The sequence below is a fragment of the Cyanistes caeruleus genome, chromosome 6 (genome assembly GCF_971803275.1).
Source record: "Cyanistes caeruleus chromosome 6, bCyaCae1.hap1.1, whole genome shotgun sequence".
Lineage (NCBI taxonomy): Eukaryota > Metazoa > Chordata > Aves > Passeriformes > Paridae > Cyanistes > Cyanistes caeruleus.
This window is the reverse complement of record NC_141706.1, coordinates 51,794,083-51,820,432: the sequence shown is the minus strand read 5'-3', so window position 1 is coordinate 51,820,432 and position 26,350 is coordinate 51,794,083. Positions and strand designations below refer to the sequence as shown.

The 26,350-nt window shown below is 43.5% G+C and overlaps 1 protein-coding gene across 11 annotated transcripts in view; it reads left to right on the top strand.

The window, feature by feature from the left end:
- The window catches only part of FOXN3 (forkhead box N3), a 205,246-nt gene that overhangs the window by 3,470 nt on the left and 175,426 nt on the right, over positions 1-26,350 (top strand). Inside the window, exon 1 of one of the 11 annotated variants that reach the window (XM_086894317.1) lies at positions 14,686-14,771. The exons of the other annotated variants lie outside the window; for them this stretch is intronic. The gene's annotated coding sequence lies outside the window, so the exon portion shown is untranslated. Of the gene's footprint in view, positions 1-14,685; positions 14,772-26,350 lie in introns of those variants that run through there. 11 annotated transcript variants of the gene reach the window in all.

The following is a 26,350-nucleotide window of genomic DNA, read 5'->3' as shown; positions in this document are numbered from 1 at the left end:
TGCACAAAGTTGCAAGGCAAATTAGGAACAGAGCTGGGAGTCAAATTAATTGCCCCTTAATTAGCAATTGCTAATGGATTAAAACTTTGAAAATATGTTTGCGTTTCCCAGGCGTACTCATGCAGCAGCGCGGTGTGTATGTGTCTGGGATGTGGGGCTGGCTGTGAGAATATAAGCGGTGGTTCCAGAAAATGCCAGTCATTTTCTGATCTCTGCCCAGCATGGCTGGGATGCCAGGTTGGAGACTTGTAAGATTAGACACTGGCTTTGGATGAAGGTCCAGAGCAAAGGTGAGGGCTGCAGTTTAGGTCTGTGTGTTCTCGTAAGCAGGGAGGCTCAGGGAAATAAACATTTCTCTGATGTCAGCTCACAACAGGGTTAACCTTTGCAGAGGGTTTTGAGGGGGAAACATGGAAAAGTTATATAAACTTGTGAGAAGCTGCCTGGCATGCTGAATAGGTTCAAGTGGTGGTTTTTGGTTGTAGGAGATGTCTTGGTGTTAGGAGCTGTTCCTGGCAGGAGAAGCTACCAGAGCTGTCTGGAAACCTAAACTGGACTGAAATGGGACTATTGTGGTTGATGCTGGAATTTGTCAGTTCGTGACTTCAGATGTAACACAATGCAGTGTGACTTCGGCCATAATTTTGACTTAATTGTAATGAAATTGCATTTGCTTTGTTACCTTCTCTCAATGATCAACCCAAAATAAAATTGTAACAAAATAATGAAAAAAAAAAAGGACTCAGAGCAGAGCAGTGTTTTAGTTAAGTGTAAAATTACAGCTGTGTGTTTTCAGAAGTAATCAGCTGATTCTTGGGAAACCGGTCTGAAGCTCTGCAAGGCAGGGCAGTTTTTGGGAAGTGATTATCTCCTAGAGTTTTGGAAATTCTGCTCCATTTAAAATGCCTCACATTGAGCTGCCAAGCATGAGAGCAACTCAAGCCCTCCCTAAACTCGCTGTAAGACTTTAGGTGCCTTTAGCATCCTTGGGACTTACAACTCTTCTGAACTGAAGCTGGTTGTCTAGCAAAGAGTTTGTACCTTGGATGTCAGCGTAGCCCATGAAAGAGCGAGGCTCCCTGTGTCCCTTTTGTTCCCCTTGAGGATGGATGCAGAGCAGTGGAATAGCCCTGCTTTGGAGGTGCCTGGTGAAGGGGACCTGAGGAATAGCTGAAACTCACTCACACAGCTTTCAGGTGGGTTGTGTAGGACCACCCTCACATCAGCCCAGGTGCTGGTGGCCACTTGCTTGCTGTGGATCGGTTTCTCCCCGACACTCTTAGGGAGGTACAAGGCACATAAGGAACACATAGAAAACTCTCCATAAAGTGCATCTATTCCATAATGTCTGTGAAAATTGGACAGGCTACATCTACTGGGGGCAAAGCTTCTACTTAATATGTTGGACAGCATTTTGCTGCTCTTTTATTTCTTTTGTCTGTTGTCTAAGAGTCTCTGCTGGAGATGGTTTTCTCTGCACAGGAGCACTGTGACTGCAGGACAGACAGATGGCAAGGCTGTGACCTCTGATCAGGCTTGGTAGGTGCTACTGAATGGAAAGATCTGCCTAGATGTTTGACGTGGGGATTTTTTTCACATTACCAGGAACTTACATGAGTGTTAACTGATACAATGTAATTTCCAATACTGAATGTTTTACCTTCTACTGAAAATAGATTAAAGCCAAATAAAGACAGGTATTATTCCAGGAATGGGATGCGTTTGGCCTGCAACAGTTTCTTCCTTTGTGTACCTCCCACGTTCCGAGTTGTGGTGGGACCCTGCACTGAACTGTTTGCTCAGGCAAAGTGCGAGATTCCCTAGGGGGATCCTAATGGCAAACTGCTTACCTGCCACCAGCCTGCTGCTGACAGAGCCCACATCTGGGCATATTTACTTTCGTTGCAAGGAGAACACTCCAGACTTCCTAACAGACGGGACTTTATGTACAGGGCAATCCAAGCTAGACCCTGGAAAGCATTTTACAGAATGGCCAGAATGGCAGCTTTGTTGGAAATTGCTTCTTAATACTATGTGGTAAAGCCCTTGTTCTTTTTAGTGTAGTTCTCTGCCAGACCTTTGCCTGCCCCTCTAAAAGCAGTGGCCTCGTGTCTCCTGTGGCCCTTCCTCTGGTCCCAGGCTCACCAAGGCTCCCCTCTGCACCCCCTGGCATCTCTGCTGACCCTGCTACACAGCTGCTTTCTGGATTATCTCTTGGGCTTCATAGCGAGGCCAAACTTTTCCCTGGACAAAACTTCTGGCATAGCACACAGACATGAACTCCCCAGCCCAACTCATCCACGTGGAGCCCTGTTCAGCATTACTTCCCTCAGTTACATCTTCCTGTGGACAATTTAATTGCTGGCTGGCCTTGCTGTGGAGAGGAGCAGAGGCATTAGAGGGGTTATGAGAGATTATTAGAGATGGGAGGAAGCTGTAGGTCTGACCCATCTAGATTTAACTGAATTATGTCTCATTTTACTCCCAACTCCAACTTGTTTTGAACTGGATTTTACAGTAGATCATTTGTAGAAGCTGCTCAATTAATATGTTAATTTTAACACCAGATTTTGTAAAGCTTTTATGTTGGAGGTGGTGAAGGGATCCAAATGTTTTGATCCTATTTTTATCATCTTCACTGTGTTTTTCTTACTCTGTGTTTTACAGAGAGAAGTGAAATTTTAATAATTCACTAATATACTTTCATTTCATTAACATTTTATCATTTTGGCATGGTGCATATGGTGAAGCCCTTAGTGTTCTCTTTAAAGACCTGATCTTGCCTCTACATTCTTGCAGCCCTCCAGGTGTGAAAAACCCTAGATGCAGATGCTATTCTACTTCTTGGGAAGTGCTTTTCTTTTTCTTTTAATAGATACTAATCTGAACAAAGCATGTAAGGTGTTTTTGGTTTTTTCTCTTTTTTATTTTTTTTTTTAATAAACTGGAAACATTTATACAAGAATAGCTGCAGTGGCTGGGTCAGATACACTAAGTGCCAGGTCTCCAGCCATTACAAAACTTCACTGTGTGGTCTAGAGAGTGTGAATATGCAGGGGGTTATTGTGTATCCATTGCATCATTTTGTATTGTGGCATGTTTGGCTTAAATTTTGTACTGGTGTTGAAATGGTTGTGAAACTTTCAGCTCACCTGGCATAGCACAGTGCTTGGTGTTAGGGGGCACAAATAACATGGAATGCTATATGTAACCTTGGTGATTCGTACATACATTTGCAGAGGTGCTCACCTTGTGTTAAACACCTGCTTTTTAATTGTGTTTGAATTTGAAACTGATGTTCAGCTTTCGTGGTGGCTCTCCTTCCTTTTTAAAAATTCCTTTTAAATTTTTTTTCCTCTATTTTATCATAAATCTGTCAATTATGATGTGAATGATTTGTTACTGTTAAATAGATATTGTTAGCACACCAGATTATTTCAGGTATACTCAGAAGGCTTAGGAGTGGGCAGTGGGTAGATATACAAGGCTGGAGAGTGGAAGGGAACAGTCTGGGCTGGGAGCAATGGAGAGCTAAGGGACAAGTAAGAATTTCAGGAGGAGTCATGTTTTGAAAAGAATGTGGATGTTGCAAGTCCAGAGGGCAAGAGATCACAGTAATAAATATGGGAGATGTTGAGGGAACTGACTGAAGGTTTTTACTTGTCAAATAGAATATATTTGCCTTTAGAGGCACCAGGACAGAAACTCATCTCTTGTAAATTGGTATATCACTTGAGTTAGTGGAGTTACACTGACTTACACCACCTGACGGTGTGTCAGGTGGTATTACAAGAAGAGTGAGGCTGTGAAGAATGGCGGAACTGGAAGAGGTTATAGGCCTAGGCAACAGGGAGAGTGGAAGTTTGTTCAGAAGGGATAGAGAGGTTGGGCAAGGAAAGACAACAAGGTCCATTACAGCTATATTGGGTTTGATTTGATGCCCAGCAAGAGATGTCAGCAAGGCAGACGGAGAGATGGGCTTCGCTGGAGAGGAGAGTTAGTGACAGAAAGTACTTTTCACATTGGCACAGTAGGAATTGGTGTCAGGGTGCGTAAGATCATGCCCAGGGTGTGGAGGCTATACAGAACAGACCAAGGCTAAGGCCACAGCAGGAGCTGGGGGACAGGATGTGGATGTGGAGGTACAGAACAATCACTAGACAAGAATGAAGAAGGCCAGAAGACAACATCTCACAAAGTCAAGATTGGACAAATATCTTTCAGTCTGAAAGGAGGAATAGCATAAAATATTACTTAGGGTTAAGAATAGAAAGGGAATGACGCTGAATTCTTTAGAGACATGAGCTATGAATAATCTGTACTAGTAAGTAAACTTTGAAAAGCTCGACCATAAATAAGCTACATCTTCACTGGTTATGTGTAATTTTTCCCCTCCTCACTTCTGTTGCTGCAAAGTAGTCTTATGTAGTGGTGCAGCAGACCTTAATGTCCTGGGGGTGGTCACAGCAGCGTCACTAATGGGCACTGCGCTGTGGTGCTGCCGCAGCTGCGCTGTGCTGAGCTCTGCACCAAGCTCTTCTGGGGTGATGTGGCCCTGTCAGCCCCAGCTTACCCTGGGGACCCCCAGCTGGGCGCTGTGCCTGCTGCAGCTGGGATCCTGGGGCAGGCTGCAGTCACATTGCTGCTCAGGAAATTCAGAGATGTGCTGGGAAGTCACAGCGTTCTGATTAAATATCCCGGCACTCACTGTAGCTGCAGTTGCTGCACCCCAGATGTGAGACCCCAGGTCAGGGAGTGGTGCAGTGCTGAACCACTTGTGGGTATAGGGAAGCAGGGGAGGCAGCAGATGGGTTCCTGCTGATCTGCTGTGGCTGGCAAGAGCACGGCTGGGTTGTGATGAAGAAGGTCTGAGAGGAACATTGCTGCTTCAGTTTGTGTTTTGGTGAACAGGAGATCTCACTTGGGATGTAGTAGCTTTGTGCAAGGGGGAAGAAAACACAGACTGGAAGAAATGAAATAAAATGTGGAAAAAATTAGATTAAAATGTAGGAAAAAAGGGAAAATGTAGAAATTAGGCATATGTATTAGGATGGTCACCCTTGTTCATGAGCCTGTCTCATTACTGGAGCAACTGTAAGCCATTCATAGTCCTGGGGCCCAGTGTAACAACTGGAACAACCTGCTTGAAAATGGGACCAACTGAATTGTACCAAAACAAGAAAAAAAGGTCCTGAACAGTCCAGCACAAATTGTGTAAAATTAAGTGTGTTTTTAAAATCCTGTGTTTTTGCCAAGCCAGGGTACCATTTCTGATGGGTGAGGAAATCCCCATTCCCTGTTGGTGATCTCCCAGACCAGCACCTCAGAAGCAGCCAGCCTGGGTGGAAAAGTCAGTGTCTTTAGAAACAGAAAGCATTTTGGTTTTTCAAGTGTAATGATTTCTTTGTTTCCTATTCGTGTGAAAAGCTGCCATTGTAGCAGTTTGAGAAAAAAGGCCTAGCATCTTGAAGCCAGAATGGTCGAAAGATTACTCCTGGGGAAAGCGAGGAAAGATGTGGTGGGCTTGGAGGCGCAATAACAGGTGTGAAGCCTTTCAGTGTGGGTCACTCATGGGTGTTCCCCAGACAGCAGTGGTTTCCCTGTTGCAGCGTCTGTCTGAGGCTGGGAATCCGAGGGCCTGCTCCTGTTCCGGCGCAGTTGCTGGGAGGTGGAGGACTGGTGTGTGTTCCTGCAGCAGCCTTGCTCCGCTTCCTAGAGGGCTGACAAGGAGGCCATGCGCCCTCAGCTGTCACCCAGGCTGATCAGAGACTGTGGCTGTAGGATCAGGTTGTCTGATGGCTTGTGCCTGTTCCGTTGAAGGAATGGAGCAGATGAGAGGGCCAGGCACAAGTATGTAGCCCCTGAGCCCCTTTTTAAGGGTGTAATTTTACAGTGGTAGTGGCAAAGGCTTTTTTTTTGCCAGAAAAGCAGTGTTATCTTTCCTCAAAGAGCTGCATGAAACAGCCTTTGCTATGCTGATGTTGAGAATAGTATTAGTCTTGCCCACTTGCCCTTTCTCGCTTTGCGGGTTATGTCCCAAGCCAGCGGGCTCTGCCCACTCCTCGTATGGTCTGCGCTTGGTTTATTTGATCCAGGCTTCCTCCCGTCTCGCTTTTTTTGCTCTCTGCTCAAATGAGGATGCCCGATCATGGTGTGATGTGGACGGTTCAGAAAATGCTTTGAAATCTGGAGCAGAATTTTTTCTGTAGTGATTGTTAGTCTGAGTTTGTGTTCAATCTTTCTTGCTACTGTTAGCTACTGCGAGTTCTGTGGGGATACAAGCTGGGACCACAGAGAAGCAGGGATTCCAAGTACCCTGCTCTCTCAAAGACATAGCATGGAAAAACAATTTTCTTTCTGACCCCAAAAACTTACAGTAGATATAAGGTATTTGGAGCAAAAATCGCTCCAGTGTAGAAGTCTCTATACCAATATAATTATTTGTCCTGCTTTCATGTTTCACATGCTTTGTTTAAGCTCCTGTCACCCGCTAATAACATAGGGACATTGGGGAAATTTGGAAGGTATGCACAGTATTACTGGCATTTCTCAAGCAGCTGCTACTAGCCTGCTTACATTCAGTGGATTTCTTACTGTCAAAAACACTTTTAGCACCTGAATGAATGGGCAGGAAACCATCTAAATATTGATTAATGTTGACAGAAACTTCCCTCCCACCTTTCACTCATTCAAAACAGCAATGATGAAGGCAGCAAAATTCAGCTCTTGGGCTATTGGAAAGAGATGGGTTTATTTCAAAAACAGAGCTCTGCTTTGACAGGGTCTCTTGAGTGCTAGAGCTGGGAATCATAGGACATTCTGAGTCAGAAGTGGCCCACAAGGATCATTGGAGACCAACTCCTGACACTGCACAGAATAGCCCCAAGAGTCACACCATGTGCTTGAGTTTGTTGTCCAAACACTTCTTGAACTCTGTCAGGCTCGCTATTGTGAACACTTCCCTGGGGAGCCTGTTCCAGTTCTCAACCACCTCTGGGTGAAGAACCTTCTTTTTATATTCAACCTAAACCACCCCTGACACAACTTCAGGTCATTGCCTCAGTCCTGTCACTGTCACCACAGAGCAGAGATCAGTGCCTGCCCCTCCTCTTCCCCTCACATGAAGTTGTAACTGCAGTGGGGTCTCCCCTCTATCTCCTCCAGGCTGAACAGACCAAATGACCCCAGCTACTCCTCATATGGCTTCTCCTGAAGGCTCTTCACCATTTTTGTGACCCTCCTTTGAACTCTCTCTAACAACTTGATGGATTTTTTGTATTGCAGTGCCCAGAACTGCCCCCAGTGCTCGAGGTGAGGCTGCCCCAGAGCAGAGTGGGACAATCCCCTCCCTTGCCCAGCTGGCCATGCTGTGTCTGGTGCCCCCAGGACACAGGTGGCCCTCCTGGCTGCCAGGGCACTGCTGGCTCATGTTCAGCTCACCATCGACCAGGGCCCCCAGGTCCCTTTTCACAGCACTGCTCTCCAGCCTCTCCATCCCCAGTCTGTCCATACATCCAGGGTTGCCCCATCCCATGCAGAATCCAATACAGATTGATTGTTTCCAAGTGCAAGGGGCAAGAGGTTCAGCCTAGGTGGGACATCTGTAGGCGAGGGTCTTCAAGTTTTGAAGTAAGCAGCGTGGAACTTCGGATGATCATTGGTTCTAGTGCCAGTATGGGCCATGAATGCTGACAAAAATTGAAGCTTGTACCCTTTTCATGACAAAATCTATTGATTGTGATAGTCCTGGCTGATTTTGGTGAAGATTTTGCCTCAGCAAATAGCTTGGCATTTGATCATGTAAATAGTTTATATTTCAACTCCACCTTTGTGTATTCAGGGGGAGCTCCCTAGGGATGCAGTTGCAGTGGTTTTATGGATGCAGAATTTGATACTCCATTGCCATTGCTGATATAGTGATGATGATAATGGTTATCACTAACTTGTATCCCAGTCTAAAGTGTTAGTATTTGGCAGTTCCTCAGACATTTTTGCTATGTCAAGTGCATCTTCCATTGATACCAAAGGTGATTTATATGACTCTTCCCATTCTGGCAGTGTAAGTGATGCTTACATAAGGCTCTTTGGAGCCAGTGGATGAGAAGGTCTTGTAATACACAGGTGTGCTGCAACATAGATTTTTGTTGTTTAACTGTGATATCTTTATTTTGTTTTGAACAACACACAATCCATTACCTGTTTGTGCAAAATTCAGCATTTTACCGGCTGATGAAGCAGGGAACAGAGGACCAGACTCAGGCCCCTGGAACCATTGTATTTGTCTTTATTGACATGCAGTCTCTTGAGCCCATGGACTGATATCAAAGTCTTGTGGCACTACAGGAGCAAGTGAAAATGGGCTGTCAACACACTTGTCTTGTGGTGGGGAACTTTGATGTGTAATGACTGAACCCCGGTAGCAGCCTGTCCCTGAGTTACTGTCATCAGGTTTATGTCTTGGCCACCATGCTATACTGAACTGCAAGAACATAGTTGTCTCTATATTTGGCTGGCTGAACTTTTAAAGGAGGAAACAGAAAGACAGATGTGGACAGCAGGATCACTGAAGACTTTTTTTAATACTAGTAAAGCTAACTCCCCTAAAATGCCTAAGTATCAGTCTAAAGAATGGCTTTGTCTATGAGCTTCAGAAGAAGGAAATATTGTTAAGCTATAGAAATGCATATAAAGAGTTTATTACGATATGTTAATTACCACTGCTTTTAGTTATCCATTATTAATGAAGTGATTTCCTTCAAGATAATGACATGTACATTTTCGTGTATCTTTGTCAGTCAGAAACACAAGAAGATATTCCTGTTCTACTTCTGCCTTGTGGTATAAAATAATGCAAGTCCATTGAAGTCGGAGGTGGATAGCTGGGGAGAAGGCAGCTTCCTTTTTTGCTAGAGGGCTTTAATACAACATTGTTTTATTTCTGCACATTAAAATTAATAACACAAGAAGTGTATTTTGAAGTTAAGTCTTTGTAGGATCTCTATATGTTAAATATCTGCGAACAAACTTTATAGTTGCTCTATAGGCCCTCATGATATATCATTTTGAGCTGCCTTCTATCTATTACATTTTATCTGCCTGCAAAATCCATTTCTAATTCTGGCCATATCTCCTTTGTGATCACTTGCCAGAAATCTATTCCCAGGATTCTCCTTATTTTAGTGAAATATCTCTGCTTCAGCACCTTTCCCAAGGTGGCTGATCTAATCAGGGCACTATCAGTTATCATTTCTCATTTCCTTTGCTAGCTCTGTCGAATGCAATGCACAGCCTAACAGAGTGTCATTCAAATACTCTCAGTGACCAAGGCTATTTCCCTTTCTTTTACCCTGCAAAACTCAGTTTGTATGTGGCTTCTTAAACATATGCCCTTTGCTTGCTGCATGTGACTTATAAAATGCACTCTGGGAAGAGTTAATGTTAAGCAGATGAAATAGCTGCCTCTTTATTCATCATAGTTAAGTTCCATTGATGGTGACCATCTGGATTTAAAATCCCATATCCACAACTTTGTCTTTTCAGGTAGAGAAGAGCAATGCTTCATTCCTGGCAACAGTGTGTAAGAGAGCCCTGCTTTGCCATCAGAGTAATTAAATTTTTTACCTCCATGTTGCAGAAATTTGTTACCTCCCTGTTGCTAGCCTCTGTTCTTGTCTTTTTCCATATACATGTTTCTCTTTTAACTAGGAGTGTGACTGTGTGAGAAGGTCAGCATACACCAAACAGGGCGCTTGTGTTTCTCAAATAAAGAGTCACCTGTGTAGTTGGATCCTCTGCTAAGGTTAAATGTGGTTTCTATAGACACAGGTCCAGCAATAGCATCTGGTTTTGGCCTCTTTTTTTTTTTTTTTTACGTTGGGTGACAGACCTCTTAGTGTTATCTTAGATTGCTATCACAGACTAATGCTTGTTTTAATAAGTGTGTGGCTAACTATTCCATCCGCTCTGGAAGATGAAGTTATCCATGTGCATCCTCACAGCCCTTCCTTCTTTGCATTTAACACTTGCTGTCACAAGCCCTGCTTTGCTGCAGACTCGTTTCTCCAATGGTTTTTGTGAGGGCTGAATCCTAAATCCTTCATTTCAGGAGGAGAACAGGGAGCAGGCATTCACCAGACTGACTGGGACTGGGGAGTCTCTATGCACCTGTCCCGTCTGCAAAACACCATGCAGTGCAACACTTACATGATCCTGGGAGCTTGCCATGAGCTCAGCTCTTGATTTCTTTTGAAATTCATAGAACCAGGTTTTTTCGGTCTTTTTTCCCCCCACTGTTTGAATGAAACAAACCTGTCTTTGAAGTCTGCAGCAGACCAACACATGTATTTCTCCTGTAGCCTGTTGCAGGCTACAAAATTAATATATTATTTTCAGACAGGGAGAGGAAAAATTAGGAAAATGGGTTTTAAGTTGACAGAAACAGTGTGATTTGTTATGTTATGATAACATTATTGTTATTAAGATACAACACCAACCAGGTGCTCTGTGTTTCGGCTCTTTGGCACATCTTTTGCTGAGCCATGTCCCAGATTGGTGAGCTTCTGGGGTAGGATATTTGCAGTCCCTCCTGGCTCTCCCTTGGACACTGTCCCTCTTGTTGGCTGTGGAGCTGCAGAGCGGGGAGCATCTGCCCTAGCAGGGGATGGCAGAATGAGCATCTGGGTGTCCTTGAATGGTAATTTCCAGCGTGGCTAAGTAACAAGGATGGTGTCTAATGGCTTAAAAAACTGCTCATAGTGAATTTTTTTCTTGTTATTTCTTCACTGTAGGAAGGTAGAGAAATCTGTGTTAAAATAATAATTAAATGCTGACAGTACTAAATTTCTACCCAGCGTGAGTTGGCAGCAGTTGCAAACCAAAACATTAGGTCATTAAAGAGAAAAGAAAAACCTGATTAAATACCTCTGAATGTTTTTCTGATTAGGTATTCTTAAACAGAACCTGTGGCTGTAAGAGAAGGGTGTACTTGACAGCAGCAATTGCTTTTGAGGGGAAAGGTAAAATACTCAAGTTTTAATGTGTATATATGTGTATTTCAAAGGATTTCTTGCTGATCTTAGCTATGAGCCACCACAAAATCTCCCTGCCAGGAAATAGGTGAAATCGCTTCAATGTTACATTTCTGGAAAGAACAGTTAACAGTGACTAATGTGCTCAGGGTTTTGTTTTGGTCTCCCTTTCCTCTTCTCTGGCTGGACAGAGTTGATTTCACACTTGAACAGTCGTGGTGGACCTTGCTGTAGCATTGGTAGTAGTGAAGCACTGTGAGGCTGGCTGCAGTGTGCATCCTGCAGACACAGAGAGAAGGGTTTCTGCCCCAAGGAGCTTGCTGCCATGGGGTGGTATGTGAAATCAGGTGAGGATTCAGAGGGGAGAAAGAGTAATACTGGGTACAGAAACCCCCTTTTCTTCATGGCCACCTCATGGCCAAGGGTCCACTGCTCTTAGAGGTGAGCTGAAGGTGTTTTTGTCAAAAAAACCCTTTTATTTCAAGCATTGTTAGCTGAGGAGACTGCAAAGTAAAACTTGTCAAAAGGTGCATTCATAGGCTGCCACTTTTTACCTCCTGTTTCTTCTTTTGATGCATTGAATTATATATTTGCTCCAGTGTACTCTGTAGCAATGTTTTAGGGGCTGATACCAACAGCACACAGCACATGTCTGTCCTTCCAGGTCCTCTTTAAGGAGTGTTGATGGAGATAGCAAGGAGAGGCGTAATCAGAGATGCTGGGCAGCTTTGGTCAGTGTAGCGGGGTGGTGGCTGCTGGGCCTGTGGTAAGCCCTGGAGCTTGAGAGGAGTTGGTGGGGTGCTGAACATCCTGTCTCCAAGTGCCAGGAGCATCTCTGAAAGCTGTATGACCTCTGTGGCCAAAACACACTTCCCAAGCATATGCTGAGTGTGAAGAACATTCTGGCTCATGTTCTTGATCCCAGTCCCATTGTATCAGAGCAACCCATTGTCTGGTGTGTTTTAAGATGCCAGCCCTGTGAGACACCACGGGGTCATCCGTCCCTCTTCCTGCCTTCTGGCCTTTGTTTGCATACTTATATTTGAGAAACTGAGGAACACAGAGTAAGAGAGAGGATTCACAGATTATTTTAAACTGTTCTGTTGTTCAAAGATTTAGCATAGGGCAATGCAACTTTTTCCTGTATTACTGTACTCTTTCCTGCACCCAGAATATACATATGAACAATGGTCTCACAAACGTAATTTCTGCTACCTCTAGGACGTAGGGCAAAGTTTCCTCTGAAGGAGTTTGATGAAGGCTCAGCATCTTGTGCTTAAAATTTTACTCAGCACTTCTACTGGACTCATCTAAGGTCAGCTGGCATATTCATTTTTCCCTTGGGAACTGTAGAATTTACACACTTTTTTTTCTTCACTGTGCATTCCAGAAAGCAATTTCTCAGGAAGAGTGGTTCTACTTTAATCTCCAGATTATCTGTGGTTTATTTTTTCTCCTAGATAAAGAGGCTAAATAATCTAAGTGTAATTAAGGCAGAGCTGGGGTCTCTGTATGGGCATATGTGTGTCCAGATTTGAGAACTACTGCTTTTAGTTGCAGTGTTGCAGCTGCATGACCTGAGCACATCAGTTATTTAGAGGTGAGCACACGTGCTCCAGTGAGCCTGGCCTCTGCTTAGGAGTCAGTTCTTGAGGCCCCTGGAAATACCCTGGATTTGGAAAGCAGAGCAAAGGGCATATTTCTGCAAATGTTAGAGCAGTGATTTTTTTGCAGTTAAATGCAGTGACCAAGAACAACGGAAGATTTTGGCTGTATTTCTCTCCTATATGGAAATGTGCCAAGCAAAGAACAGATGGGGTCAAGGGACTGCCTGGGGTTGTCTGGGTCTTGGTCTGCCTCCATCCCAGCCCTGGTGGGAGCAGAGTGACCTGCTCTCATGTCTCTTGCCTTTGCTGCTCTGGAATTCCTGCCTCAGTCACAGTCCTGCAGAGTGGCACATGCCAGGATATCCGTCTGCAATGTGCCGTGGGGGAATTAAATTCCCTCTGCATGAGGACTCTTCCTTGTGAGAATCTGCCATCAATAGACCTTTGTGACAGAAAGTTGCTCTGAGAGATTGGACCTCCAAGTTCATGGGTCTTTGTACTACTAGCACTGGGTTGAGACAAACTATTTCTCTACTGACATTAATGTATTTGACCCTATAGAGTGCAAGGTAGCCAAGCAGTTACAGGCCATTAATCTCCAATTGCTCTTGTCAAGTATTATATCCATTAATCTGGGGCCAAATAGTAGTTTAGTTGTTGGCATGGGCCATGATAAGATAATTTATCTCCTGGTTAGTACTGAGTTAGTATCTAGTTAGCAGCTTTTGCAACCCTGTATACAGATGCCCTCAAATTTCACCAGTTGCTGCACCAAAGCTAAAGCTCAGCACTGGTTCTTCTGCTAAATGTGCCTTCAGAACCAGCTCCTTTTTCTGTGCTTGGATGGTTGGCTCAGGGAAGGCTGGCTGATGCACAGGTACCTATGGACAGGGGCTGCCTGCTTTTAGCTCTACATGGTGCATCACTTAGCCCAGACACCCCAGAGGCAGCTCCCAGATGGGCTGCTTTTTCACCCTGTGACCTCTTTAGGCACTGCTAGAAGGGAGGTGGGTTGTGTTGTTTCTGTGCACATTCACACACTGATTTTGTTGCTCCACTTAGCAGAGGAGGAGCACTCCAGGCGTCCCGCAGCAGAAATTCCCCTTATTCTTGGACACTGCCCAAGGGTTACTCGTCAGAACAATAATTGCTAAAAGGTAAAGATGCTGAGCAGTAAGACTTGTGAAGTGCTTTGATAAGCCAGGCTGTGATGACTGTGTATAGAGGGGTGTCCTTTTGTTCCATGAATGGCTATAAAAGGCTTCAGTAGCCTTTCTCTGGCAAACTGCTGGTGTGTGTAGTCAGGAGTTCATCTGAACGAGTTTTGCAAGCTCAGTGCCACCATACACATACTGATCTGTGGCTGCTGCTGAAGTAAAAACTGTTAATGTTTTAATGTATTAAGTTCTGCCTGCACCCTTCTGTATAGAAGTCTTGTTTTGAAAGTATAAGAAAAACATGAAAGAATAATGTGGAGATGTTTTAACATGGCAAAAAGCGTTTCTTCCTACACAGTGCCATTTCGGAGAGGGAACAGCTTCTCCTACAGTTCTGTTTTGGTCTAGGTCTCTCTCTTCAGAGATTTAAACATATGCTTATATCAGTTCCTCAGCTGGTGTATATCTGTTGACATAGTGTATATACTGGCATAAAACGTGGTCTGCATTTACACCTGATGTGTTTGCCATTCATCTTCAAACTTAGCAGAGTCCTCAGGTTTTAAACATAGTCCTTTAACAAAACTGTAGCATAAGGGCTTTGGGTTTTTTTGTTTTTGTGAGAAGAGCATTGACATTATTCTCAATAGTAAAGGAAAAGGATTGGGAAGTTGCTTTTTATCCTGACATCTATAGGATTTTTTTGGGTTATGCAGCAGATGGGAATCATAATGCTCCAGGTGGAACAGGCTGTGACACACCTGGAGCAAAATCCAGATGTGCTGGGTGTTTGTGAAGAGTTGTCACTGCAAGACTTTCCTTCCCTTGGGAAGCTGGTTGCAGCTGGAAGCAGGTCCATGCTGGTGGGGCACATAACATGTTCTGGTTTTGCAGCTTCGGGTCTGGGTCAAAGCAGGGATTTCCAGAAGTCCATGAGTAAAGCTGGAGCGCAAACCCATTGAAAATCCATGTGTGTCCAGGTAAGTGGCTGCGATCACTCACAAGCCATGGCTCTACTTAGAAGAAATGGAACGGAGCACATTTGTGAAGTGTTGGGACCGCTCTGCCTGGCCATGGGAGGTTTTGCTTCCAGGTTTTATTTGTTTGCGGATTTTTTTCTAGCTGAAGTAGCATTTGAAGAGATAGGGTAACAACTTTAACCTCTGTTCAGGCCATCTGTAAAGAAGATGGTAATTATCAAAGACTGGGATGAAATCCTGGTCCTAATGAAGGATGTCAGTGATCATCATTTTGAAGATGCTGAAATCATCTGTGGTAGGTTGGCCTCATCAGCTCTGTTAGATAATCTGTAAAAGACTCTGTTAGGCCACAGGAATTCAGTTCTCTAATTTTTGTTCTCTTGATTGCTCCTGTTGCCCTGGTTTTGTTTCTTTTCTCCCTAAATATAAGCATTTTTAAGCTTTCATTCTATGTCCCATGCATGCATTCTTTTGCTAATGAAATGATCGTGGTCAGATTTCAGTCTTTAAAAAGTAAGAGCGTCAGTTTGATTCTGTTTCATTTTTGATCAGGTTACAACAGATAATGCTGACCTTGTCTGAAGATAAAGGATACAATTATACTTAAAGTTTACTAAGTGCAAAGTGATTTGAAAATAAGCTTGGGGTTTTTTTCTTGCAAAATTTAAAGGCATCAAATAAGCTGAAGTGATTTTGAATGTGGTGTTTGGGACTCTTTTTTTCCACTTCAGTTCTTCAAATGTATGCTACAGAAGAGCATGTTTTTGAAACTGTTTAGTGGAAATAAGTAATGCCTAAACTGTGGTATTGAAGACTTCAATCTAGTTCAGCTGTTATTAGGACCACTCTTAAATAAGTCCTTTGGACTGATATAGGTGACTTCCTGCCATAAATACCATGAAGTTTCTATTTTATGTAGTTTTGATTTCGACACAAATTTTCCACTTGTTCATCTGCTCTGCTATGATTTTTTTTGTGTATTGGCAACATCTGTCACAGAGTTTTCGTGGGCCTACGTGTTACAACTTGCTCCTTAAGACTTGCCCTTGTGCCGCAGTTGTTCCCAGTCACAGGATAAGGCAATCACAAAGTATTCCCATCCCATGGAGTATTCCCATCCTCTGCTTCTCCAGCTTGGAGACTGGAGTCGAGCAAGGTGATTTTGCCTGCCTGTGTCCATAAAGGTCAGTGTATTTTGCTTGCAGCACTGAGGTCTATGTAATTGGCAGTTGTGGTGACAAGACTAAGACTTCAGGTGTTCTGTCAAATCTGACAGGGAGTTGCCTGTTTGCTTTTTGTTTGGCAGTTCATTGTAAAAACACAGCAACAAGAGGATGCCTCCTGTCTGTGGTTCATATCTGTCATCATGCTGTACACAGACATCCTCTCTTCTACCAAAATATGGAAGATTTCCAGTTAGTTGTGTGGAAACTGGGGAGGGGGGTGTATTTTTTCTTAGAGTCTTCTTGTTACTCTCCTGCATAAGTTGTTCATTGTTTCACATTCACTGTTCATACTTGAAGATTTTTAAGAGGAGGATTGATACTTTGAACTCTTAAAGAACAAAATTAGGCAAAGTGGAAATGGCTTTGATTGCTGATTTGGTCTATGATGCTGTGCTCTCTTCACTGCACCACAGATGAAAGCCTGTGTTTGTTGCTAAAAAAACCTCAAATCTGATGCTCACCTGAGTTCAGTTATTTACTTAGAGAAAAAAAGTTTTCTTAGACATGAGAAGGCTATTTAAAAATTTGTGTTGGATGTTTTAATTGCAGCAAGTGATGAATCCTTTGAAGTTTTATTACCTATTATATACTCAATTCAAAAGTTACCTTTTGCAATAGCTTAAGGTTTTTTATTTGCCTGAGATTATTAACATTTCTGTTTCAAGCTTTCAAAGAGAAACTTTCTGAGCATGATTATGAACATTAGATTAATGCATAATCCCCACTCAAAGGTTCTCCTACATTTCCATGTGCTTGTTTAGAGGCCATTCAAAGGTGCTTAGCTTTAATTGCCATTATATGAGCACACAGAAATAAGGACCCAAGAGTCTTATCAATTATTCTGTTCACAAATTCGTTTTTGATCATCTCAGAACTGTTCTAAGTTAAATTTGCATTGGAGTTACTGGGACTTTTAAAGGTATTTATCCTATTGGGCTGAAGATTCTATTGTCTCCTTATTTAAATGCTCAGTGGTTATACCTTTCTTGGTCCTCATGTGATTGATGAGGATTTATTTTTTGTGACATTATTTTTGGAGGTATTTCACCTGCATGCAAACTTTTAGCTGCTGACACAGAAATAATAGAAGCCTGTGTAGAAATGGCACAAGTGTTTGAGTTTTGTATTTTTTTCAGTGAGCTGCAAGATCTTAAGTACTTGGGTTGGAAAGGAAAAAGGAACCTTGTCTTTCAACAGCCTTCTCAAATATTACTTGAAGGACTATAAATGGAAAACGAAACTGAAAGGCAGCAGGACCGACATCTTTCACCCTCCAGGAGAAGCCTTTTCTGTAGTCACAGCTCCTACTTTAGTGTCTTATCTAAAGACCTGTGAAGCTCACAAGGGAATTCAGAGTGAGTTATTGTCAAGTAAAAAACTGGAAATACATTTCTAGAATGCAGCAAAGGTCTGGTGTGTGGGGAATTTGGTGCAGACTGCCCAATACCAGGACACAGTAAGGGTGAGATTAAAAAAAAGAATCTACCCTTCATTACACTACAAAACAGAGTAGAAAATATATTTTTATGTGCTTATGCTGTAAAATCAAGAATAGGCTAGTAGAAATCATACAGAAATACCCTGTACTTCATGCAGCATGCTACCCAAATTATGAACAGCTTTCTAGCACTAAAGATACTAACACAAATGTCAGCAGCATTAAAACACAACAAGCTGAATTCTGTCACATCAGAAGATTTCAAGCCATCTTTGACTTTGCTTGTCCCACCCATATGTATCATTGAGCATGGGGCACTCCAGAAGTTGGGCTCTGTGGGTTTGTGGTCTCTGAGCTATGCATCTTCCCATATGTATGTTGAAACCAATAACATAGTGAGGAGTACAGAAATGCTGTTTTGAACCCTGTCTCAGCCAGATGTTAGGAGCACAAGAAGTGCCACAGTTAATTGAAATTAGTTAGTTGAGCTCAACACCCTGCTGTCAGGCAGGCAGTGGGAGATGCCACCCAGCAGCCTCCATCCCTGTCCCACTGGTGGTCCCAGCCTGGCTGGTGTGTGTTCATTTCCCCCCAGCACAGTCACAGCACAGTCCCTGCTGCTGCCTGCGAGTGATGCTGATCTTGGAGAAATAAATAATGCATGTGTGGAGGGGTATCTTCATCAGCTTCCTTCACTGGCCTTGCAGCTCTGAGTTTCTTGTTCTTAAAGCTACCATGTTGTGCCCAGCTCTTTATTTGTACCTGCCCAAAGCCTTCTATGTCGCTGTATCCTCGGCATGGCATTCACCTGATGGCCTGACACCTTAACCTCTGATTCCCATTCAGCTTGTCAGTTGTTTTCCATTCTGCCTTTTCATGTTTTTTTAAAAGAAGATTTTTAAACTCAGGGGTTACGAAAGTATTTTATGTTTTGTCTTTTTAACATTAATATTTTCTGCTTAGTTAAAATTCTCCTCTTTCTGACAAAACAGCCTGTGTGTGTTGGGTGAAAGAAGGTTAATCAGTTTTTCAGTAAAAAATTTCTGTTAGAATAAAGCTTCTCATTCGCAAAAAAATACTGAGGTTATGATGTTTTGGATTTCAAGCCCAGTGCACATTTCCAGGTTATCATGGAAAGCAGTCTCCCCCAATTTTTCTCCAGGAAAAGCAAGTGCAGTTTGTCATGAGTCCCAGCTAATTTATTCCGTGTTTCATAAATGTTATCCCCTACCAGTCCAAAGGCTGTCATTACACTGCTGTCATTAACCATCTGTTTAGCATGTAAAACTCCTCCGGGCAGGGATCACATCTTTGCTTTGTACTGTGTAAAGCTGAGCCTGTGGCTAACACTTGAGAAACAATTAATGATAATGCAGCTCAGTAGGGTACTGGGATACGAAGCTAATAAGAGTGGTATAAATGCCTAGCTGGATGGGATTAGAGGGAACTTGTGTGTCCCAGTGGTGTGTCTCCAGCAGGTGAAGGGAAATAATCTTAAAACATCCTATGACAAGGAGCAGTGAAAAAATAAACAGGATTTCTGAAGGATGTAAACGAGAAAAGAATGCAAGAGAATCACAGTTTGGTCATGTGTTATGCTTTATTATTATTATTATTTTAATGAGATTTTTACTAAATAAATATATTTTTCTCTATCATGAAATAAGGGATCACTTCAGACCATTGGTATCATTAGTGCCTGCGTTGTCCTTTGCATGGTATTCTGCATTATAAGTCAATGCTTTATTGTATTTTCCTTTGTATCTTAATGAACCCTGTGTGTCGGGGAGAGAGAGAGAGAAGCTCAGTAGATTTTCATCTTATGTTAATCCATCAAAATCAAGTTAGTTGCAAGAGATGGAGGAGGTGCGTGTGTGCGCGCAGACGTCAGCGCCCAGCCGAAAGCTTGCCAGTTGCCCAGCAACCTTCCCGGAGGAAGATGGATGTCCTGCCACCCGCACCGCTTTTAGCCAAGCTACAGTGTATTCATGGCACCGCATCCCCTGCGAGTGTATCGCGCTACGGCATCCGCTGCACACGCAGGGGATGGGCACGGGCTCAGCTGCCGGGGGATGTCGCCTCTCGCAATGGTTGGCTCTCCTGCCGGGGCTGGAGAAAATGCATTTCATGCCATCCTTGTTAAAACTATTAATTCGGTTGACTACACCACATTGGTTTGGGAGCAGGTGCTGTGGGCTCGTTCACATGGATGGTATTGCTCTTCCCCTCCATCAGGGTCTTAAAGCCATATTGCCAGCAGAATCTCCCCCTCTTTTCCAGGAAGGTCCTTACCTGTAGTAACAAATAAAATCACGGGCTGTAGGAGCTCAGTAAATGCGGTATGTGTCACTGACCTCTCTCTCTCTCTCTTTGGTAGTTTCTTCCTGAATTGGGCTCAGCTGGCATGGCCAGATCTGACCTCCACATTGGCTGTGCTTCCCTGTCCTGTGGTTGACCAGCATTAGGACACTCAGCCACACACTCAGGGGACCAGGCACTGTTGGGTGGCAGCCTAAGAAGCCTTTGGAGGAATCAGAGGGTACTTTCTGTTAAAGAGAGTTGTGCAAAGCCAACATTTAAATGCCAAACAGGACTTGATGGTGTCTCCTTAATTTTATGGAATATTTAATTTTAGGATGCATTTGTTCACTATTTGGATTCCTTTAGAAGATGTGTCAGTCTTGTTCTCAAGGATGAATTTAAAATTCTTACACATTTACCATGGCTGGACTAAATCCTACTGAAAACCTCACACAAAATCCTACCTGCGTAATCACAGATATCTTTCACAGTCTGCCTCTGGTGCCTTTATTTATGTTGACAAGCTTTTTACTTAGGGTTTGATTCAGGAAAGCAGTTACGAATGTATTTGACTTTGAATCTTTTTATAGGCCTATTGAAACTAATGAACTTCTCGGCAGGTTGAAACTTGAATGTGTGCTCTGCTGGATCTGGACGTGTGTGAGTCATGTTGAGAAAGCAGGACCTGGGAGCCTGAGGAAGGCAAAAAAGGCTCTGCTGTCGTCAGTGCTGTTGTATTAGATTCTTTGTCCAAGCAAATTAGGGTATAGAAATATACAAGGGGTATCAGGGAAAGCAGCAATTCTCCTAAAGCAAAAATATTTTACAGCCCCTTAAACTGAGAAAAATCTGTCCCAACCCAAGATACATTGCTCTGCTTCATCTGTGTTGCTCCCTCCATCATTCCCCTGGAGCAGCTGTTTGTGGGCATGGAGCTGCTGTGAAGCTGTTTCTTACACCTGTGTCCTGGGGTGACTCGGTCCGTGTGCCTGTGACCATGGGGAGCAGGGACTGCCGAGAGATGGTGTTTGTATGGGCAGGCAGGGAAAACTCCCAGCAGCACTGAGCTGCATGTGGGAGGGCAATGTGGCTCTTGCTTACTCTGGGCTTAGGTATGTGGCAGTTATGTGTCATTTCCAGTGCACTTTCTGGTGGCAAGCTATTTGTCAACTGGCTATTGAACTTGTTATTTCCTAAAGCATATAGTGTGTGGCTCTTGATTGAAAAGCTGCTGTTCTGTCTCTTTGTTCTTCCACCCTTGCAAGAATTCCTTCTTATTCATTTTGTTAAGGTCCTTCAACTCTAGATTGATAACTTCCATCCCCTGGATGGTGGAGCTTTGTCTAATGACAGCTGTTGGTTTTGTCTGTGCTGTTTTAAAAATGGCTGTTTACAGGGTGGCAGAGGAAGGTAGCTTGAAGTGGGGCATTGGATGGCTGAAGTTCAAAAGAAAGAACATATTCTGAATGCTGGTGTGCTTATTTGTTGGGAAACAAATAGGGGGTATGAAAAACTATAATATTTACTGGACAGGAGCCTGGATAACAGCAAAATGCTACATATGTAAGGTTTTGAGTGTTTCATGGGTTGTTGAGAGAAGCATTTCTTGCAGTTGGTTTGTGTCCCAGTCTAAGCACAGCTCGTGTCATATTCATTCCTAATTATGAGATTTGTGTCTTGTCATCTCTTTAACCAAATTCAGCAGGTGTGGGTCCCACTCCTTTTGACAGAGATAATTGTTTGCTGCTTATGGGTTCCCATTTCAGGACAGGTCAAAGAAAGACCTTCCTTTTCACTGAGGAGTCAAATGGGAATGTGCTGTAAGCTGCATACTGAAAAGAATGGCAGCTGGAGTCTGGGCAGTACGCTCACCCTTACCAGTGCTGGTCCTAATGAGTACATCATTAATCTGTGAAGACTCCTGGTGAACCTGGTTATGACCTGTGATTCTGCCTTTACTCCATGTTCTATAAACACAGAACAAAAAGGACTGTTTCCAGTCTTAAATGGGTTTATATTATAAGAAACTACCTTGTAGTAGGTGCAGATAAACTGTTAGCTTAGAGCCTTTTATTACAGATGTTGGAAGTGTTCCAGCCCAGCTGTCTGTTCTGTGCAGTGGGGCTCACCTGGCTGTGGGTGCACACACCTGTGCAGGCAGGCAGCACCCCTTCACAGTACCCAGAAAGAAATGAGCACTCAGGGTACAAATTGGCTCAGCCAAAGGAGTGCTTCTGATGAGATAATTGCCTCTAGGAATGCTGCTCTGCCGCTCCCCTGGAGCCCAGGTGACCAGTGCAGTGATAGGCAGAGGTCAGCACTTCGAAGCATCTTGGATTATGTGATACAGCTCACAGGTGTAACACCAAAACAAGCTCACAGTCTCATTTTACTTAGCTAGAGCTTAGTTCAGAGTTTGATTCTGCTCCATGCTGGGTATTTCTACTGTTCCTTAGGGTGGAAAGGAATTGAGAGCACCCAGTACAATCCATGATGTCCTAGAGAAGTGTGGAAGAGTAGAGAAGCAAGGTAGCTGATCACAAAGAGCCACTAAAGCAGCAGCAAGAATATCTTCTCTTTTTTGAGACCATTTAATCTTTTTGAATGAGTAATACAATATTTATAATATTATAGTAGCTCTAATAACTTGCTTAAAAATTAAAAATAGTTAATGGGTGAAGTAGAATAAGCATGGTTAATGCTTCCCACTGATCTGCTGCCATACCTCCTGCTAAAACAGTTTTATTTAAATGTGTAATTTTCTTCCATTTTTAACAACACTGACTGGAGCAAAACCACTGTCTCTGTATTGCCTTGGATGGTATTTATAAAGCTCCCTCTCTGGTGTGTGTCCCAGCTATGTGGAGCACCACATCCTTATGTCAGATGAATTATCCTTTAGCAGAGGAAGGCTTTTCAGCAACATGCATTGATCTGTAAGGTCCCTTTTGAAGATGCAGGATGAACAGAACTCAGATCTGTTGTGGTAGGTATTGTTTTATGTCTTGTAAGATTCCCTGAATTCCTGGAGGTTAGCCCCAGACTCAGTCCAGCTCTCAGGGAAGTGCTGTTTCCTGCACTTCTTTCCCAACTCTGCAAAGCTCTGCTGTGCTTGAAGGCTCAAGCTGGTCACAGTCCTCAGCTGGGCACTGGTGGAGATATTGTAGACAGCCTGGACCTGTTGTGTGCAGACTTGGTGACTTGACAGGTCTGGATTTGATACAGTTGGGAGGTACAAATCTTACAGTACAGCTGTGTCTTATGTCGCCGAAGACATGCACCAGGGTGTTTTGTGGCAGTCTCCATAGCACTGAAGGTTTCATGCCTGGCAGATTGCATGGCTATTGCTAAATGAGAGGCGATAAAACGCAAAAAGTTGCAGCAAGGTCGCCATCTGCTAGAATAGGGTGGAGATTCCTATCCAAAGTTGATGGCAATATTTCTCTTTCTCAGAAAGAATTCAGAAGGATTTCTGTGGGATAGTTTAGTTGGTGTGAAGTGTAAGCCTGACTGCAGACTGAGTTGACTGACAGGGAAGGGTTGGGAGCAAGGCGGAACATTCCTTAAAATGCAGTGATTTGCCCAGTGTGAGCAGACTCCTTGGAGCACTGTCCATTTTCCACCAAACTCATCTCAGTCTGTGACTGCTCAGTCTTTGGTCAGTCTCTGTCCATGGTCTGACCCTGCTGTGTGTGGTGAGGTCCAGGGGGAGCTACGTGCTGTGTCACAGCACCCGCAGCTCAGTCTGTGCAATACGGTGAAGTGAGGTAGTGCTTGAACGTTTTCTGGTGAGTGATTGTAGATAACTTATGGTCAAAAATTCTAAAAGAAGTTGATAGAGAAGATCTCTGGTCTGTTTCTATTAACTTCTTAAGCCTCTTGAAATTCACAATGAGCAAACGTGTGCAAGAGGAAGATCCCGGGTAGCTGCCAGCAGCTTAGCATGACATCAATCCCAGGCAAAAGAATAGAGCTGAGAGAAGATTTAGAGAATTAAAAGTAGGGAATATAATTAATGCCATTCAGCATTCTTTTTTGGAGAATATGTCTTGTCAAACAAACCTGATTTATCTGATAAGATTGGAAGTTTGGGGGATAAGATAACTGTGTAGATATAATATACTTTAACTTCTGTAAGGCGTTTGATTTTATTACACATGACATTATTATTAAAATATTAGTACTATATACTTTTACTGAAGCATATCTTAAATGTATTAAGAACAAGGTAACTGACAGAGCTCAAAAAGTAGTTGTCAATAGGGAATCTTTACTGAATGTGAACATTTTTAAATGTAAGTCTGCGGGGATCAGTCAGAAGCCTCGTGCTGTTCATCATTTTTGGCAGTGATATGGAAGTAAATATATAATTATTTCTGATAAAATTTCTGGGTGACATAAAGATTGATAAGTGAGAACAAGGGCAGTAGGATACAGTGCTCTTGGTTAATTGCCCCTAGTGAAACAAAATTCCAAAATTCCTTTAAATCTAATTAAATAAAAAAGTTTTGTGCATCTGGACAGGAATGAAGCACAGAACCGGAAAGCAGAAGATTTGTGAGAGACCTTTCTGTGTGCTGGCCTCTGGAGAAATGAGGCTTTCCCAGGGAAGAGGCAGTTTGCCTGCAGGATTCTATGGCCTCCATCTTATGGTGTTGGTGGTCCATGGCTTGGCAGAGCTGCTGTTAGAGGAACCTCACTGAGGAGGCTACTGACAGGAAATGACTCTTCATCCCCAGTGCTGTGGAAGGCCTAAGAGAAATGTGGATTGGATACTGGTTAAATTTCCATCTTTGGTTGTGCATCTGTAAGCTCTCCAGTATGTTTTCTCATTACCTTTGTCCATTGGAAGTTTTTGAAGGTGCCCTGCATTTGTACCACAGGAACCAGACTTGATGGTAGAGTTTAGCCTGAATATAGAGCAGGGTCCACACTAGTGAGACCAGCTTGCAATTCTCTGTTAGCACTCAAGACATAAAGTAAGCTGCAGCAGCAAGGGGCATACAGCACCAAAATGAGACCACAAAGGTGTTGCATACCCATACTGTGGCTATCTATATTACTTTAGAGGCTCTTGACCACACAAGCTCCTTGCACACACATTACTTGCTCACCATAGGTGCACATGGGTGCAATCTATGTCATGCCAAGGCTTTTCCTGCTGGTGAGATGAAAAGAGAAGTTGTGTACCCAGGTGTCATGCAGTGACCCCATTGGCAACAGGGGCATAAAGCACCCTGTTATGAAGGCCATACCAGTCCAGTCCAGTGCCAAGAGCCTTCAGCAGTGGCCAAGTATAAGTTCACAGGAATAAGATTCTGTGAACATCTTCAGGTTTATTGGATTTTGAAGAGAGAGATTTTGAAAAGGCGGAGGAGGTAACTACTCTTTGGCTACTGCTTTTAGCTGTGACTAGGCCAGATCTGCTTGTGCATGCACTGTCGAAACCTTCCTTGTTTCCAAAACCTGACCACAGCATCACAGAGTAATAATTTACACTGGAAAGGACTGCTGGTGGTTGTCTAGTCCAACGGTCTGCTAAAGGCCAATAAAAGCCAGCTGCTCCCAGATGGAGATTTCACAGCCTCTCTGGCTCATCTGCTCAAACACTTCACTACTCATTGTAGTTTTTGTGGATTTTTTTTTTGTTCATAATCCAGCTGGAATTTTCTGTGCTCAGCTTGTGTCTGTTGTCTCTTGCCCTGTTCCTGTAGTCCTCCAAAGGAAATCCACTCAACTTCTTCTACCCTCCCATACCAGGGTGGCTGTAAACAGCTCTCCCTGGAGCCTTATTTTGACTGAAGAAGCCCTGCTGCCTCAGCCTCTCCATACCTTAGCTCCCTGGCCATAGCAGCCCTCCACGTGTCGTGCTCCTGTACTTCACTGTCTCTGCACCCAGTGCTCTGAGGGTGTCCCACCAGCACTGAGCAGACACAAATGGCCATTTCTGTCAGCCTGCTGTTATACTTTAAAAGGGGAGAAATTAACGGAAAAAACCAGGTTTTACTGCTGTAAAGCTTAGCTTTTCTCAGCAAGATCCCAGCATGTGACTGTTTTACCACCCATACAGGGAAAGGTGGGGGGCAATCAGACCAGAAGAAGTTGCCCTTGAGGCAAACAAGCCAGCAGTGAAGTGTCTGCTGGAAACATCCACCTCAGAGTTAGCTATGGCTCAGCCAGCCCTCTGGGATCCTCATCTGCGTGACTGCCTGGTACCAGAGGTGCAGTGAAGATGGAAAACCCTTTGATGAGACTGACAGGAACTTCAGGTCCAAATAGCAAAGTGCACCAGGCCATGGTCTGTCCTTCCCTGTGCTGCACCGCTGCTCGATGTCCAGCGCACGCGAACGGCTTCTCTAGCACTGCGTGAAGGACCAGAGGCCATTCATAACCAGACCAACTTTCAGCATAGCTTTCCAGCCACAAGTTTCCCTAAGCTAAAAGAAAACAGTGTATCTTACTAAATAAATGATTAGATGTCAATGATTTTCTGCCTTCTAGAGCAGAGTTATTTGGAAGCATGAAAGGAAATAGCTGCAGCAGTATAAAACCGCTGCCCTTTGCACTTGCATCTTTCCCACAGAGTAATCCTTCATTCATTGTTTACTTAATGA